At 41.7% G+C, this 16671-nt stretch overlaps 1 protein-coding gene across 4 annotated transcripts in view; it reads right to left on the bottom strand.

Annotated features, from left to right (window-relative positions):
• MAGI3 (membrane associated guanylate kinase, WW and PDZ domain containing 3) overlaps positions 1-16671 on the bottom strand; it is a 110465-nt gene that overhangs the window by 80466 nt on the left and 13328 nt on the right. Inside the window, exon 1 of one of the 4 annotated variants that reach the window (XM_087929310.1) lies at positions 11932-11954. The exons of the other annotated variants lie outside the window; for them this stretch is intronic. The gene's annotated coding sequence lies outside the window, so the exon portion shown is untranslated. Of the gene's footprint in view, positions 1-11931; positions 11955-16671 lie in introns of those variants that run through there. 4 annotated transcript variants of the gene reach the window in all.

Genomic DNA, 16671 nt, shown 5'->3' on the forward strand with positions numbered 1-16671 from the left:
TGGAGGGATGTGTGACTTCAGTTGACAGAGCCACCGGATAGAAGACCTGGTGAAGAAGGAGGCTGCGGTGGCCGATCTAATGGCCCAGGCGTCAGCTAGATGAGCCCGACGCAAGGCTAACTCAGACCTCCTGTCCTAGGGTTTGAGGGCCTCCAGGGGGTCACTCGGGGAGGAGGATGAGGCGAGACCAACAATGGGCTTGTCCACCTCCGGGGTATTGAGGAGGGAGCAAAAACTCGGTTCGAGGTTAAACAAACTCTTATCCTGAGTGGATGGGGCCGAAGGAGCCCCCGTAAAGCCCAGTTGGTTAGAAACCAGATTGTGGAAAATGGGGGGGGGGCTGGAATCACATCCTCGGCAACCACGGGCTGCCTGAACATTGCGTCCTCCGAGTCCTCCCCAGAGGAGGGGGGGGCAGAGGGGAGTTGAGTGGCCAGGCCAGAGGTGTTCTTGGCCTTGAACAGGATGGACTTGAACATGTGGGGTTTGAATAACCCCACAAAGGAAGGCTGATCGGGGGTAAGGCCCTCATCCTCCGACAGCTCTGCTTCCATTGGGTCTAAATCCGAAAGAGGTTCCCCATGGAAGGTGGATCCCCATTCAAGTTCCTCCTCCTCCTCCCTGTATTGGTCTAAAATTTCCATTCCCTCCTCCGGTTCCCTTTCTGGAAGAGGGCTGGCCCCCTGGGAGGGTACCTGACCAGGCGCGGTGTCCGGGAAGGGCATGGACCTGGTTGGCACAGGCTCTTGTACAGGAGCCGTCTGAGGGAGGCCTGGTCCAGCCATCTGCTGCATGCCTTGAGCTATCCCTTGTCGAATAGCCTGCTCCATCCAAACTCTCATGTACTCAGGCATCTCGATCGTGGGCGGGTCCTCCTGTCTTAGGCCAGCGGCCGTGGGAGTGAAGGTGGCTTCAGGCATCCGGCTGGTTGCTGGTCCAGGGGCGTGAGACTCCTGGGATGAGCTGTGCCTGGAGAGAGGGGAACAAACTGGAGGGGGGGGTGCCTGGAAGTAGAAGGGGTGGCTGGGGGTGTTGGTTGAGTCACCCTAGAGCGCCTGTCGAACTCCCTCTCTAGTGCCTTATGGCGCCTTAAGGCGTCCCTTTGAGAGGCCTTAGAAGCCTCCTGGGAGGTTTCCTTAGCCTGTCTGCGCACATGATGGGACTTAGATTTTGCCTTCAAAGAATGGCGGGTGTTGGGGTTGTCATCTGCCATTGTGAAACAATAGATGAATCAATATGAATATATGTATGTATGTATGTATGTATGTATGTACAGGCGGTTGGCATGCCTAGGATACGACCTGGGTAAGGCCGGGTATCCAGAAACTGGCCCGCACCCCCTTTTGGAATTTGCAATGAATAATCTGAAAAATATGACCAAAAATTTTTTAACTGTCAGAGATATAGACTTCTAATGTACAAATTATATCCCAACAGGATATAGATCCAGGAAAAACACACTGCAGAGGCAGTGATGGGAGGCTATGTCTCTCTAAGCAAATCTGAGAGAGAATAAATGCCAATTGAATGAGATTGGATCACCAATGTAAACAAATATGAAGATATTCTGTATTAAGGTGACTGAATAACAACCTAGCAGTTGTGGTAGAAAGAAGAAAGCCAATTAGTCAAATAAACACCAGAAATCCAAGGCCTCAGGCAGCTTGCCCCCCCCCCCAGGGAGGGAGTGGCTGCACTTACTTCCCCGCCCTGAGTTCTGCTGCGGAAGCCAACACTTTTACACCAGTAAATACAATATAAGGTAATGTTTCTTCCCTTTTGAGGAGAGAGGGAGATAGAGATAGAGGCCCTACTAGGCCTGGAAGCCTGAGGCTAGGGCCAGCAGATCGTCGCGGCAATATGGAGGCCTACAAAATGGCGCCTGGCCACGAGGCGGTGCCCAAAATGGCGGCCGTCTGGAGATTGATGTAAAAAAATGAAGCGGGCTGCTCAGGGCGGATGCGTCCTGCAAGCCACGAGGGCGAGGACGCTAAAATCGCCTCTACCTAGGCGATTGGCGTTAATGGGGGGAAAACCAGCAATAAAAGGATCCGGACCGCTAGAACGGTACCAGGACGACAAGGCAGGAACGGAGAAAGAAATAAACAGCAGGGGGGGAGGGGGGGTTAGCGCTAAGCGCTGCTAAGCCGCCCGCTCAGCCCCCTGGGGGCGAAAACGCACACCCCTAGGTCCCAAGTCACCCTCAGATGCGCAGAGGCTAAGGAAAGAACAAACTGAAATCAAACCTGAAATTATACTATTATCCTGCTTGAATCAGCCAAGAGTGGAAGCACAGTCAAAAAACACACAGCCTAACTCTGCGAAGGCTGAGCATAAACCGGGGAACGCTACAAGGGACCACGTGACAGAGGGCAGAGCGTTCCTCAGTAATTAAGCTCAGCCTACACAGACGCAGACTGGAGCACCTCCCACTCTCTGGATGATCCGAGCAGCTCGAGGGAGAAATGGTCTGCCCATATGGACAGTGGATGTCTTTCTGACTATCTGCTTAAAGCTTCAGCTTCTAACATGAGGGACCGGGATCTGATACCTCCCTGCCTGTTAATATGGGCTTTGGTAGCCACACTGTACATCATCACGAGGACACGTGCACCTTCCACATGCTGATGAAATTGCCAAAGAGCCAGGCAAACTGCCCTGAGCTCCAGCCAATTAATACTGTGGGCCGCCTACTCTGTTGACCAACTACCTTGTGCATCTATGAGAACAAGTGAGCATCCTAACATGATAGACTGGCATCAGTGGTGATGATGATTCTGTCTGCCTTGGGGACCTTGACAAAGAATGGCTCCTGCCCAACCTTTGATAAGGCAAGAAGAACCACTGTAGAGTTCTGGAATGAAGTCTGTCCCAGGGAACAATGCCAATGCATGACACCATCTTACCCAATAGTTGAGAGAAGCGATCCCTCTCTCTGGATACAGTTAGCTAAAGCCTGCAAACTGTCCTGTCAGTGCTGAGAAAGAAAAACTTTGCAAGATATAATAGTGTCAATAGTAGCTCCTAAATGAAGCAAATGAGTGGAAGGGATACATTGACTTTTTAAAACATTTATTGAAAACCCATGGTTCTGCAGTACTGATATAGTAGTCTGCAGGTCCTTTCTTGCCTCTTGGAGCGAGGTTGATAATATTAATATATCATTCAAATAACTCTGCAGACGCACCAGAACTGTACAAAGATGCACTGCCAAAGTAGCTAACACTTTAATGAAAACCATGGGGGCAGAGCATAAATCAAATGGAAGGGCTTCATATTGAAAATTTTGCCCTTGATAACAAAAACGCAGGAAACATCTATGGGAATAGCAGATGGGAATATGGAGATATGCCTCTGTCAAATCAGTAGAGGTGAGGAAGTCGCCCTCCCTAATGCTCTCCAGAATTGTCCGGAGTGACTGCATTTTAAAATGCCAATAAATGAGATACCTATTAAGCCTTTTCAAATCTAAAATTGCCTCCCTCCCCAAGGCTTTGGGGATTACAAAGTCTGGAATAAAATCCACTTCCTTGTTGGTCTATGGGAACACCTTGGATGGCACATAGATCCAGCAAATGCTGGATGGCTGACTCCATGAGTCCCCTTCTCACCTTGTCCTTTGAAATAGGACAAGAAATCAAAAACCTTGAAGGAGTGGTGAAGAACTCCAGGGAAAGACCTGACCTTACCGTATTTAACACCCAGGCATCTGATGTAATTTCCTGCCATTTATCAGCAAAACTAGCCAAACGACCACCGATGGGAGAGCTGGGAATGCATTTAGCATTGGCAATGGAATGGACAACTTCCTCCTTGATCTTGAGGTTGATCAGGATGCTGTAAAGAGGCCTGGGAGACAGTTGAAAACTGGGACCTGGCTTCGACCTAAAGGGGGTTGTCTAAAGTACAGGGCAGGACGAGCCTCTGCCCTTTTGTAGAGAGCCAGTAACACCTTCCTTTTATCCTTGGACTCTACAAGTAGAGGATCCAGGCTTCACCAAACAATTGATCCCCTCAAATCAGGTTCGAGGCCAACTTCCACTTTCTCCTGCCATCTGCCTGCCAATTTCGAAGCCAGCACATACGTCAAGCTGCCATAGAAGCAGCAATGGCCTTAGTAGCAAATCTGGCTCCATTACTGCATTAGCAGTAAATTCTGCAGCTACAACCAGTTTATTTACGTCTTGGTGGGCTCTAATAACTGAGACTGGAAGTCTATCTTGCAGTTGTCTCAACCATCTGAGGGAGGCTCTAGTAAAAAGAAAAAAGAAGCAGCCGTGGATGCCTTGACTGCCCAAACAGCCGCTTGATGCAATGACTGCTCAATCCTCTTTTCATCAACTTTGAGATCCTCCTCAGGATCAGAAGGGGTAGATGACTTGGCCGCCAATGCTGCCACAGGAGCATCTACTATTGGAATTTGCAGGCTCTTGGTAAGTTCCAGTCCCATATTGAAAAATCTACGATCATTAATAGATAGACTAGAGCTGGAAACAGGTGTATCTAGCCGTTTATATACTACCTCAAGGAAGAGCTTAGGAGATGGAACAACCTCCACTCTGATAGTTGGCTCATCAAATAGAGTATCAGACTCCATAGGAACGTCTCCACTGGGAACTCTGTCGTCAGCATTTGGGTCCAGATTGGCTGTATTTCTGGCTTTAAATAGCAAGGATTTGAAAAGATTAGGGCAGAACAGACCGGAAAAGGCTGGTTGCTCAGGAGTCTTCTGAAAGGTCAGATTCTCTTTTGCCTGCCTCCCCTGCCAGGGAAGGAGGAGCATACACTGAAGGATCAGGAGATCCAGGCTCCTGGATTAAGGGATCCCTTTCAGATAAACGCCCCACCTGCTGTCTTGGTGGGATCACAGAGACCTCTGAAGCTTCTAAGAAATGATGTACAAATCTTTGGATCCCTTCAGCTATTCCTTTCCAGATGGCCCTGTCTATAATAACCTGCATATTTACAGGAATCTCTGCTTCAGAGGATTCAGTGGGCCAAAGATCTTCTGCTGTAGGAGTGAACGTTGCTTCCATTACAGGCCTAGGTCTGCCAGTCTACTGTTACCAAGGTTCTCAATGAAAAGCCTCTTATGGATCCCCTTAACACCTGCCTTCTGCAGTGAGTTGCTGCACAAGCAGGACCTTCAGCTTCATCTGGCCTGAGCTCTTGTCCTGGAAGAAGGACCAGGCTCTTGCTCCTGAGGAAGATCCTCACTAGGCTGGGAAGCAGCTGATCCACCTTTTGAAGCTGATCTGCTCCTCCCCGCACTGGAAGCCTTTTGGCATTCTGTTTTTCTAGAGCCTTCTGATGCCTAGAAGCATCCTTCTTCTTTGCTTTTGAGACCTTCCTTGCTGGCAAGGCCTCATTTCCTTGTTTGCTCCTTTGAGTCAGAGCAAAGGAAGTTGTGCTGTGGGTTCCTGTTCTGGAGGCCCTGCTTCCCCTAGGGGCATCTGCCATATTGGAAAAGGCAGCTTTTGTTGTTTGAACACGCACGTGAGTAGAAGTTGATGAGGGGTGATTATAAGTGGGAATACAATTTATCCTATCCCCCACTGCTGCAGCCACTCCTTCTTCAGCCCTAGATAGCCTCAGCAGGATGTTTTAACATGTCCTGCTGGCACTCTTCCCCACTGGGGCCTGGCAAAACAAATTAGGGCCTTAAACAATTCCTGGGTGTGGCCATGAGGCCTGTAAAGGTCTACCTTGGAGCTAGGGACCAGGTCCTCCACCGGCACAACGTGTGTCACCCCTTTTGAAGAATCCAGGATCCAGGTGCCTCCTAGGGGCCGACTTTCCCAGCCTGATATGAGATCCCGGATCTTTCGTTTATTCACGGTTTGCTGATTTTCACTCTTTTTCTTTTTTTCTCAAAGAATCCAAAGCGTTATTACTATATTTTCTATCTTTCTTTCTGAGCACTCTTTCCTTGTGTCATCTTTTGACGATGGAGTCAAAAACTGGGCATGCGCAGTGGAAAGGGGGCCGGACTAAACTTTGATTGACTCCGTCTTTAAGCAAGGAAGCAGGAGACAGCCCACTCTTCGGATTCTCCGACCAGTAAAACTGAGAATGTCCATTTCTGTGAGCCTGTGGGACAAATGGGTTGATTTCTGGTTTCTTTCTTAAGCTGGAAATAAAAAGAAGGCCCTTCTCCTGTGCAGGTAGCAAAGCAACATAAGAGCACCAGATTTCAACTTACACCTGCCTCTTACTCACCTCCAATTCATGCCAAATCTCCCACAAGCTACCCCTGTGCTTTACAATTTAGATATATAAAATAATCCAAAATAGAAATGGTTTCCAGAGTTTGTGGCATATACATAGAATATTTACTGTATACACTGTATGTTCTTCAATGAACTGGGAGCAATTCATAAATGGGAAATAATTTACTCAGTCATTCAACTGCAAAATTAATCCTAAATTTCATTTTTAATGAACACATTCCAAAGCATTCCAAATTGTAAAAATATTCCAAAAGAGGGGAAGGCCCTCCAAGAAAATGTTCCAGTATACAGCCTTTGAAGTACTAAGATATAGGCAAAAATGTAAGTCTTTCAATGGGATAAGAGTTAGTATATAACAGAATTGGGGAATACATTGGATTTGATATCAAAAGATACACCTAAGTAAACAGCAGTGAGAATACATTAAAGCAGTGAGTAACTCATTAAAACAGCCTTCATTTCTTTCAAAATTGTATACTGTACTGTTGTGGTCCCGACTCCCGAGCCTATGCTGTCAGAGGAAGAGGACCTGGAAGATGAGGGGGAGGAACTGGCAATGCCTTCCTCCCGAGGACCTTCCTCCCTGCCAATGCCTTCCTCCTTGGTAATGCGTCAGGTTTCAACCGAGAGGAACAGCCTGAGATGAATCAGGAGGAAGGCATGTCGGAGCAGCCCCTGACAGGGTGTGCTTTCTCCTTAAAACTTTGTACGGAACAAAGTTTAACTTACTTTAGACTTTATTCGTGACTATGTTGGAATAACAATTGTTTTGTGGACTGCCTGACCCATTTCCCTCTGTGTGAGTAAGACTTTGATTTACAATTGCTGCCAGCTCGGACTTGGCAGGCAGGACGTAGTGGGATGCCAAGAATGTTATCAGTTACAGAGGATTTGCTCTGTGAAGTTCGAGCCAGCTTGCCTGTCGGTGTTTGTGTGTGTGTGTATAATCCCTTACCTTTTGGGGGAAAGGGAAGGGGAGACAGAACACTATACTATGGGCTGCAGCATTGCTCAAGAAGTAGGAGTCTTTACCAGTGTGGATATTTTGCCTTGGTATTTTTTTTCTGGGATCTCTGCTCCCAGCATACTAGTTCTTATATACTTCCATGTGTACACATCCATATGGAAAAGACACCTTCTAATTTTTTGTAACCCTAGCAAGGACTTTTTCTTATGAGCTTATAGCCTGAGAGCAACTTTTTAAATGTTTTTTTCTCTCATGAGGAATAAGTCTTTTGGTGTGAGAACAAATTCTTGTTATTGTTTCATCACAGTTCTTGTTCTTGCTCACTCATCACATGATAGTACGCTTCATGACATTCTTTTTTATTCAAGTTGACATCATCAGCCCAGTTATCTTACAGTCTTGCTCTATACAATTTTTGTGCTAGGGTGCTCATTATGATTTTCTCAGCCTTGTTTCAGCCATTTAAGTATTTTCCACTCATATTCTAAAATGTTTAAATACAAACTCAGCCTTTGTTATATTTATTCCTACTGTAAAAGAAAAGGGTCCCTTGAGTTAGGATTAACTAACTAACTCATTGCTATGTAATTCCTTGACAATAGTAATTAGTTTGCAATTGCCATTTTTATGGGACTTATTTCAACCTCCAAGTCTAGCCTATACCCTATGTTCTAGGAACTTGTGGAACGATCCCATGTAAGTACAATACAAGCTACAACCAAGGATTATTTCTTACATTTCACCAACCAGAAGCTTTAGGCAATCTACATAGGATATCCATTTTTTTTCAGATATAAGTATCACATAAGATAGAAATTTAAAGAGTAAGTTTATATGTAAGATTGATTGATTGATAGTTGACATGCTACCCATCTCACTATCCAAAGTGAGCCTGGCAGCTTACACTATGATAAAAACAGAAATATAAAAACGTAAAAACATTCAAAACATTAACATATTTAGAATAGCATTTATTAATTCTATTTAAGCAACACTACAGTTCTATATTAACAATAATTCAGTAACAGTGTAAAACATATTTTATTTTATTTGTTTGTTTTATTTGTTTGTCAAACATGTACAAGATAACAAGTATAGGTATGAACATAAACAAAGGAAGTAGATACAGATAAATTGGGACACTAAGAAAGGGATGGTAGGCACACTGGTACACTTTTGCAAGCCTTCTTTAAGGACCTCTTTGGAATGAGGTGAGATCCACGGTAGACACTTTTAAGATTGAAGCTAAGAGGGTTTGCGGCTGTAACAATGGAGTCAGGTAAGGCATTCCAGGCCTCATCCACTCTGCTGTTGAAGTCATATTTTCTGCAATCGAGTTTGAAAAGGTTTACCTTAAGTTTGTATCGACTGCCTGTGTGTTATTGTGGTTGATTTCTTTTACTCAGAATGATACATTTTACTGTTACCTAATTTTGTGCTCCATGTATCATATGCTCCTTAATATGACTTTATATTTTGACACAATCAATTTTATTCCTTGGGTCCAGATGCTTGCAGAGTTTGTTTTCATAAAATAATTTGATAAGAACTTGCTATCATTCTTCACTGAATCAGTGCTCCTTTTTTGGTTAAGTGTAGCTAATGAACAACTCCAGAACTCTACAACCATTAGTGATCATTATCATCCCCTCCATAAACAAATACTATACAAATTGTATAGTCTTAGAGCAGTGATGGCGAATGTTTTTGTTGTGTGCCGAAAGCGTGTATGTGCCAGCACCCACAATGCAATGCGCCCCGCCCCCCTGTGCATGTGCACACAGCACCCTCACCCCTTACCGGCACTACGCATGCGCGCACCTCCCAGCTGATTTTTGCCCATTTGAAGCCATTTTCGCCCTCCTGGAGGCTCAAGGGAAGCCTCAGGAGGCTGAAAACGGACCCGTTTCAGCACTTCTGGTATTTCTGGAAGGCCCATTTTTCTGCCTCCCAAGGCTGCAGAGGCTTCCCTTGAGCCTCTGGGAGGGCGAAAGTGACCTCCTCCGGGTTCCAGAGGCCCTCCAGAGGCTGAAAACAAGCACTTCCGGAAGTCCCGCTTTTTGGCCTCCCGAGGCTGCAGAGGCTTTTCTTGAGCCTCTGGGAGGGCAAAAACAGCCTCAAAGAGGCCGAAAATCAGCTGGGAGGCGCGCGCATGCACAGTGCAGGTAAGTTTGGCTGCACAAATGGTACGCCCGCACAAATGGCTCTGCATGCCACAGGTTCGCCATCATGGTCTTAGAGGGTCATTTCAAAGTTCACTATAAATTCATTTCTAATTTTGCTATACTGATCCACTGTTGATTTGTCTTGCTAAGTACTGTGTTCCCTTTAAACAGGATTTTGATATCCACAAAATTGTCAAGTCAAACAAGCCTTCATCTCCATCATTTAGATCACATTTGTCCCTTTACTATATAAACTCTGCCTTGGGAGTTGTGCTTCTACACTACATTTATCTCAGAATTTAAGGACAACCTGCTTCTACATGTACTGTTTACTAGACAATTGTTTCCAGCTGAAAGGATTTTTGTTGTCTTTTTAACTTTTGGTATCTTTGAATCTATAGATTACAAAATAAGAAAAGTTATCATGTTAAAAAAAAACCACTGTCTTACCCAATGCTTATTCTACACCTGGAAAATTTTGATCTCCCCTCCCAAACATTGAATCAACCTGTCAGATTCTTAAGGCTGGAAGATTTTTCCTTAAATGATTGAATCCATTCTCAACAACAACAGAACTCATGGATGTTAAAAGAGTTGCATCAAAACCTCTTATACATCTCTGTTTCTCTAAGAGAGTATCTTTGAAGAAAGGATATCTGAGTTACTACAAAAGCTACCACAAGACTGAACTTTTCAGTTCATTCAAATAGAAGGTAAAAGTCTAGAGTTTGCACTCTGGCCTGTATCTTATACTGTATATAAGAGAGGGTATGAGACTGAGAGAAACTTAAATTTATTTGCATAGCAAATTAATGCTTTATTTTTTCTGTAGTACAGATTCAACTCTAAGCATATTATACTTCAATGAAAGTCTTCAGGCCAAGTGCTGAAAAAGGATTTGCATTGTAAGTAAACACTATGATGATCTTTATAAGTTCATGTGTACCCAGTACCATAGATGTCTCACTTATGTGTGGCTGGTCCCACGTAAGACTGCTAACAGCAGTTCCTGGCAGTGCTTTCCTGAGAAGGAAATTGGGGGTGTGGCACAAAGGCAACGCAGTCAAATAAGCAAGAAATGTCCTTTTAATACCTTCAACTTTGCCCCCAATGTCCAGGCTACCTTCGGCTGGAGAAAAAATTCTCCCAAGAACAGTTTTTAAGTGGAGGAAATTCAGTCCAAAAACAAAGTACATAGAAACTGTAAATAAAAATCGATACAAACCACGCTGCAGTTATTAACTTGACAGGGCAGGAGAAGGAATTACAAACTTGAAAGCCCAGCAAAAAACACACAGTTGGGACGATGCCAGGAACCAAGATAAGCCTCGATTATACCTGATAATTCATGATTTGCTCCCAACAACTTTGGTGTGCACAGCTTCCCTTTTTAAACACTGTGTTCCCAGCTGCAGCTAATGAAAGGAATTAGGGCCCTTTCCTCTCCTGTAAGCCACGCAACTCACATTGCTCCTCTCTCCGTTCCTCCCTACTTGCCCTAGGATGAAGAAGGGGTGGGCCTGGGTCTTCCTCCGAATTCCCTCTCCCTTGCTCTATCTCTCCCCTGCTCTGCCCAGCTGGACTGTGCCCTTCCCCAGTTTCTTCCACAGCCAACGGAGCCACACTCCCACTCCCTTTCAGCTGCTTAGGCTCCTCCTCCAAATCAGATTCCGACAGGGGTATGACAGGTATGTATATTCTAAGAGTGATAGAATTTTTTGTGAAGAGGTTGGGCAGGTTTGTATGATTTAAATGGCCTTTCTTCACATTGGATTAGACTATATCTCAAGGCCTGTGGGCTGGATCCGTGCTTAAATCTGGCCCGCAGGGCTGGCCTGAACATAGCAAAGGGCTGGTCAATGGTGCCTGTGCTAGTAAAAATGGGGCATGGGGGGGCCATTTTAAGGCTGGACAGCCTCCTGTAGCATCCTGACAGCCAAAATGAGGTGCCGGGGGCCACATGTGGCTCTTCATGCCCGATTTTGGCCAGCAGGATGTTTCAAGGAGGCATCCGTCCTGTCTCCCCACCTCCGTGGCCGGCCCGTGGAGAACTGCAATGCTGATCTGGCCCTCAAAGAAATCCAGTTTGACACCCCTGGACTATATGATCCCTGCAGTTCTTTCCAATTCTATCATTCTTCTATGAACAATACATCTGGATATGTTTGGATTAATATCAACTAAAATTACCTGCTATGTGCATCCTTACATTCTAGCTCTGTTTGAATAGCAGTTCAGAAACTTTAAAACTAAATGTGTAAGAACTATGTTATTTTTCAAGACATAATTTAAAACAAGTATCATTTTGCATGTTTATAACATTGCACAGGAAATGGTATCAAAAACAGAATCTTAAATCTTAAAGATTACAGAACAATAAAAATTTAACAAAATGTATGGCAAATTAGCATATTGGTTATCTTGTAGGAGGAATGGGTAATGCAATTTGCAGGTAAAAGGAATATCTGTAACCCTAAACAGAAGCATTCTATATAGCAATAGTCCCTCTGCTGATTATTAAAGGAAGCTTATAGATGCAATCAAAATCACAAAACTGTGGCTCACTTACTTTGACCATATCATGCTTGGGAATTTGTTGGAAAAAGCAATTAGGTTTGGAAGACATAGCAGTAAAAGGAAACCAGGCTGTCAAAGAACATGGTGGCTGGATATCATCAATGCTGACCCTAGCCAGAGCACAGAAAAACTCAAATTAAAAAAAAATAGTGCAAGATCAGACAATATGGAGAGATCAAGCACAGAATCACCAAGACTCAGACACCACTGAATGAATAACATCACATCACATATTTGCAATTCCCAACACTTGAAATTTAAATCAAGATGCCTAACATCAGGTTACAAAAACACTAAACTTCAAGTCTCTTGGGACCTTTACTTGTCTTCCTTCAGTGTGTCCTGTTTTAACTTGTCTGTCATCAGAAAATGGCTCAGCCCTTATTCCTTTTTGCTTACCAAATAACACTATTTGATCTTGTTACAAAATAAAACTGCCAGATACTTCCTAACTTAACCTAATCACAATGTTACCTTTCTCTGACTGTTATTATGAACATATATTGACATTTCTGATAAAGCCAAGAGTAAACCATTACTGCTACCTAATGCTGATACAGGATAATTCCTCAAACTTTCTTTTAACTCGATCTGACAGTTATTTGCCTGGATTTGGATGATTTTCTATAATGTACTGTGACAACCTATAAAGGACAATATTTTACTTCTATACAATGTCATAGAAAATCCCAAAGTATTTTTATAAATTTGTGACTACCTACTTCTATCTACATAGGCAAATGTCCGTTTACTAGCTAATTAACATGTTTGGTACAAAAACAACTGGTTCTCTCAGGTAAGTTATTCAGAATATTCTAAGCTTACCATGGCTAAATTTGCTAAAATGTGATTGATACTTCGTGACCTAGCTATTGGTCAAATTTGCCAACTGGATTAATTTAGTAAGTATGTTTAAGTAAAATATGTGCATGAATACAGGCCTTGGGGTTTGCAGCTCCAAGTCTTAATTTTCAAGAATTGTATAGAATTGCAAACATTGTATGTATGAGTTGGATGTGATATGATCTGCAAAACACATTCTTTGGATAACCAAAACACTTTATGTTAAAGAAAAGTATTTTTTTAAATCATAAAATTGTATTAACTAAGTTTCTCTAAGCCTATTGCAGGTGCTAGAATATTAACATATCACTCATACAGTTATGAAAATTTGTATTCACCAGTTTCAAATATTGTAATTTTTTGTTTAGCTTTGCCAGTGAATACTATCATGTGTGAACTACTGACACTATAAAGAGTAGTGCAGACAAATGAATATCAAAGCTCCATGTATGTTTCATTTACTTCATGCAATGCACTGTAAGAGAATAATTTCCCATCTTTAATTCAATCAACTGAATTAAAGAGATAGCTAGGATCAGTTGTGTGAGCACTTAATTATTTATTTAAACAAACTTACTTTGTATAATTTTATTTCTGAAAACAAATTTCTGAAAACCTTTGGAAAAAAATAAATCATTGAAACCTCTCAGACTAAAAAAGATTACAAAACTATTTATAAAGCTCTGGACTTCTAGCAAGCCATACTCGGACACACCATTTTCAAACAAAAAAGGATTTGGGATAACAGTGAATCTTTCTCAAAATTGGAATGGCCAATCAATGAATTGGAATGGGCAATCATTCCATGAGGTCAGCACAGCATAAATTCATCCATGAAAACATAATAAAAGAACAGCGTCCAGAGATTTGTATATCTCTCTCGCATTCAAGGTAATGTGTATATGATATCACAACCAGAAAAGCAATGGATAAGCACCAGGAATCATGGGACAGTAGCAAGGCAAAAATCACTGAACACTAAAAATATGCACCTCAAGTATGGTGGGGGGGGATTTTTCCAAATACCCACAGGAATGTTTTTCAGACAGAGGAATGGAAAGTTAAAATGTTCAGATTATCTGGAACTCTTTATATCTTGTCAAAACCAATCAGAGCATTCCTCAATAAGATGCTCATATCAATTGGAAAGCATGAATGAGGTACAGTTTGCTGCTTCTTAATTTGTGATGATTGAAAAAACATAAATTCTGTTTTGAATCAGAAAATTATATGAGAAAATATGCAATCTTTTTTGGTAACTGAAGCTCAAGTGGGCTGTGCAGTAAGAAAATTATCTCAAAATACAAGCAAATCTAAATCTTACAGAAACATTCTAGTGGGACTTGAAATATGCAGTTCAACAGCAACAAAAACAACAGTATGAGATGTATGAGCTAAAGGAGCTAAAGGAGCTAAAGGAGTTAGATAACAGATCAGACCAAAATCCTTGCACATATCAGAGCTGAATTCTGAATTACCAGAAGTATTTGATTACAATTACTGCAATTAAAACGTTAAAACCATTTACTGAATCTATTGGGCAAATATTTTTTTCTTATTGGCACATATTATATTGGATGTAAGAGGCTGTATACATTTTGTCTTGTTCAGACATCCATATCTCTGCTCATCTGACAAGATATGACAGGATTGGCATGCTCTGGGTCTTATCAATTAAGCAGTGTCATTTTATAAAACCCAGAAGGCATGCCTTCTCTGTCATTCCCTGACAATTCAGATGGCCCAACCCTACCAGCTTTAGGAAAAACCTTGAAAATTCAGTTTTTCCTAAAGACACTGGGCCATGTCTTAAATGCTTTTGATGTGAATTGCCTCTGGCACAATGAAATCATAAAAATATGGTTTCTATTGTATTTTAAATGTTTTTAACCTTCTGCAGCCATGCAAATCAAAATCAAGAGTAGGACCCATATTAGTAGGACCCACATCTCAACCATTTAGTGACAAAATTATTTTTAAATTCAGAAAAGACAAAAAACACAATTAGTTTTTCACTATACCATATAGCTATGCAAAAGAAAGCAATGTCAATCAGGACTCAACTACAACCTTATGTGAAAAGACTGGTTGAGAGAAAACGTATAAAAGAGAGTTTTAAAAAAAGATAGCTTTGGCAAGGTTGCTTCTGTTAAAAGATCAGAAAAAAATATTAGTCGTAGGTCCCTAATAAAAATATTTTTAAAAACGTGACCAATCAATGAATATAAATGATTTCTTCTTAAAATTATTCAGATAATAAAAATTTAGCAGCATTAGTTGCTAGCTGATCTTAATTATAACCCTATATTCATTGCAATCATTACTTTCAAGCTTTCTTGCTTTACTTCTATGTATTTATATTTCAATTCAATTTATATAAAGAAATAATCTATGCAGAACAAAGTTATCTATCTATATTTTAAAGTCATGCAGTCTCTGCACAACTGCAAACTCATGAAGAAAGGGCAGAAGAGGCAGATATCATTTAAAATTACCTCCATCTGTATGAAAATCCTACCCATAATAAAACACTTACAAAAGCAGATGATGATCCATTATTATACTGTATATTGTAGTATGAAAAACTCCTAATAACATTTCCACACTGGACCAACTCTCCAATCATTTAAATGCAGAATGAAAATTAATGTAGTCAGTTCTACTGCTGGCTCACTGAAAAACAAGAAATAAAAAAATGGTTACATCCAAATTTCTGCAAATAAAATCCTGTCATCCTCCTCTCCCAATCCATACAAAAGGAAATAAAACTACAACAAACCCAAAAAGACTGATATTAAATTGGCTTATAACTCTGACAAAAATCTGTTACTTTACATGATCCTGGGTTACAAATGTATCAAGTCAGTATTCCCTTTACCAAACTTCCGGGATCAGCGGAAGCTTAGAAATAAAGAGTCCTTTCCAATAGGAAATAATCAATTCCCAAGGGCTGCACAGTTCCAACATTTCCAGGAAAAAAAACCCTACAGTTCTGAACCATTAATGAGCCAGAAGCTAAAGGCAAAGGACCGTGTATCCAATCCCAGAGTAATGCAAATATCTTATGTGTAAGAACCCTAAGATTGTTCTAAGTACATTGCACATGTACGTTGTTTTTTATTTATTTATTTTATTTATTTTGTCAAGCGATTATAAGATAACAGGTATAAGTATAAACATAGTTATGAATATATGAAATGGATACATATAAGAAAAATAAAATAAAAAATAAAAGAAACAATAGGACAGGGACGGTAGGCACGTTGGTGCGCTTATGTGCGCCCCTTACAGACCTCTTAGGAAAGGGGTGAGGTCAATAGTAGACAGTCTAAGGTTAAAGTTTTGGGGGTTGGGGGAAGAAACCACAGAGTCAGGTAAAGTATTCCAGACATTGACCACTCTGTTGATGAAGTCGTATTTCCTGCAATCAAGTTTGGTGCGGTTTACCTTGAGTTTGTATCTATTGTGTGCTCTTGTATTGTTATGGTTGAAGCTGCAGTATTCATTGACAGGTAGTACATTACAATATATAATTTTATATACTATACTTAGATTGGACCTAAGGTGACGTAGTTCTAGGTTTTCTAGGTCTAGAATTTCAAGTCTGGTGGCATAAGGTATTCTGTAATGAGTACAGGAGTGGAGAATTCTTCTTCTGAAATATTTCTGGACTTTCTCAACTGTATTAATATCAGATATGTAATGCGGGTTGCAGACTGATGAGCTGTATTCAAGTATTGGTTTAGCAAATGTTTTGTATGCTCTAGTTAGTAGCGTGATATTACCAGAGATAAAGCTACGTAGGATTGGGTTAACAACTCTTAATGCCTTTTTGGCTATGTAGTTACAGTGGGTTCTAGCACTTAGATCATTAGAGATGAGTACTCCA

Source organism: Pseudonaja textilis, chromosome 3, assembly GCF_049901715.1.
Source record: "Pseudonaja textilis isolate UNSWEBS1 chromosome 3, rPseTex1.2, whole genome shotgun sequence".
NCBI classification, from domain to species: Eukaryota; Metazoa; Chordata; class Lepidosauria; order Squamata; family Elapidae; genus Pseudonaja; species Pseudonaja textilis.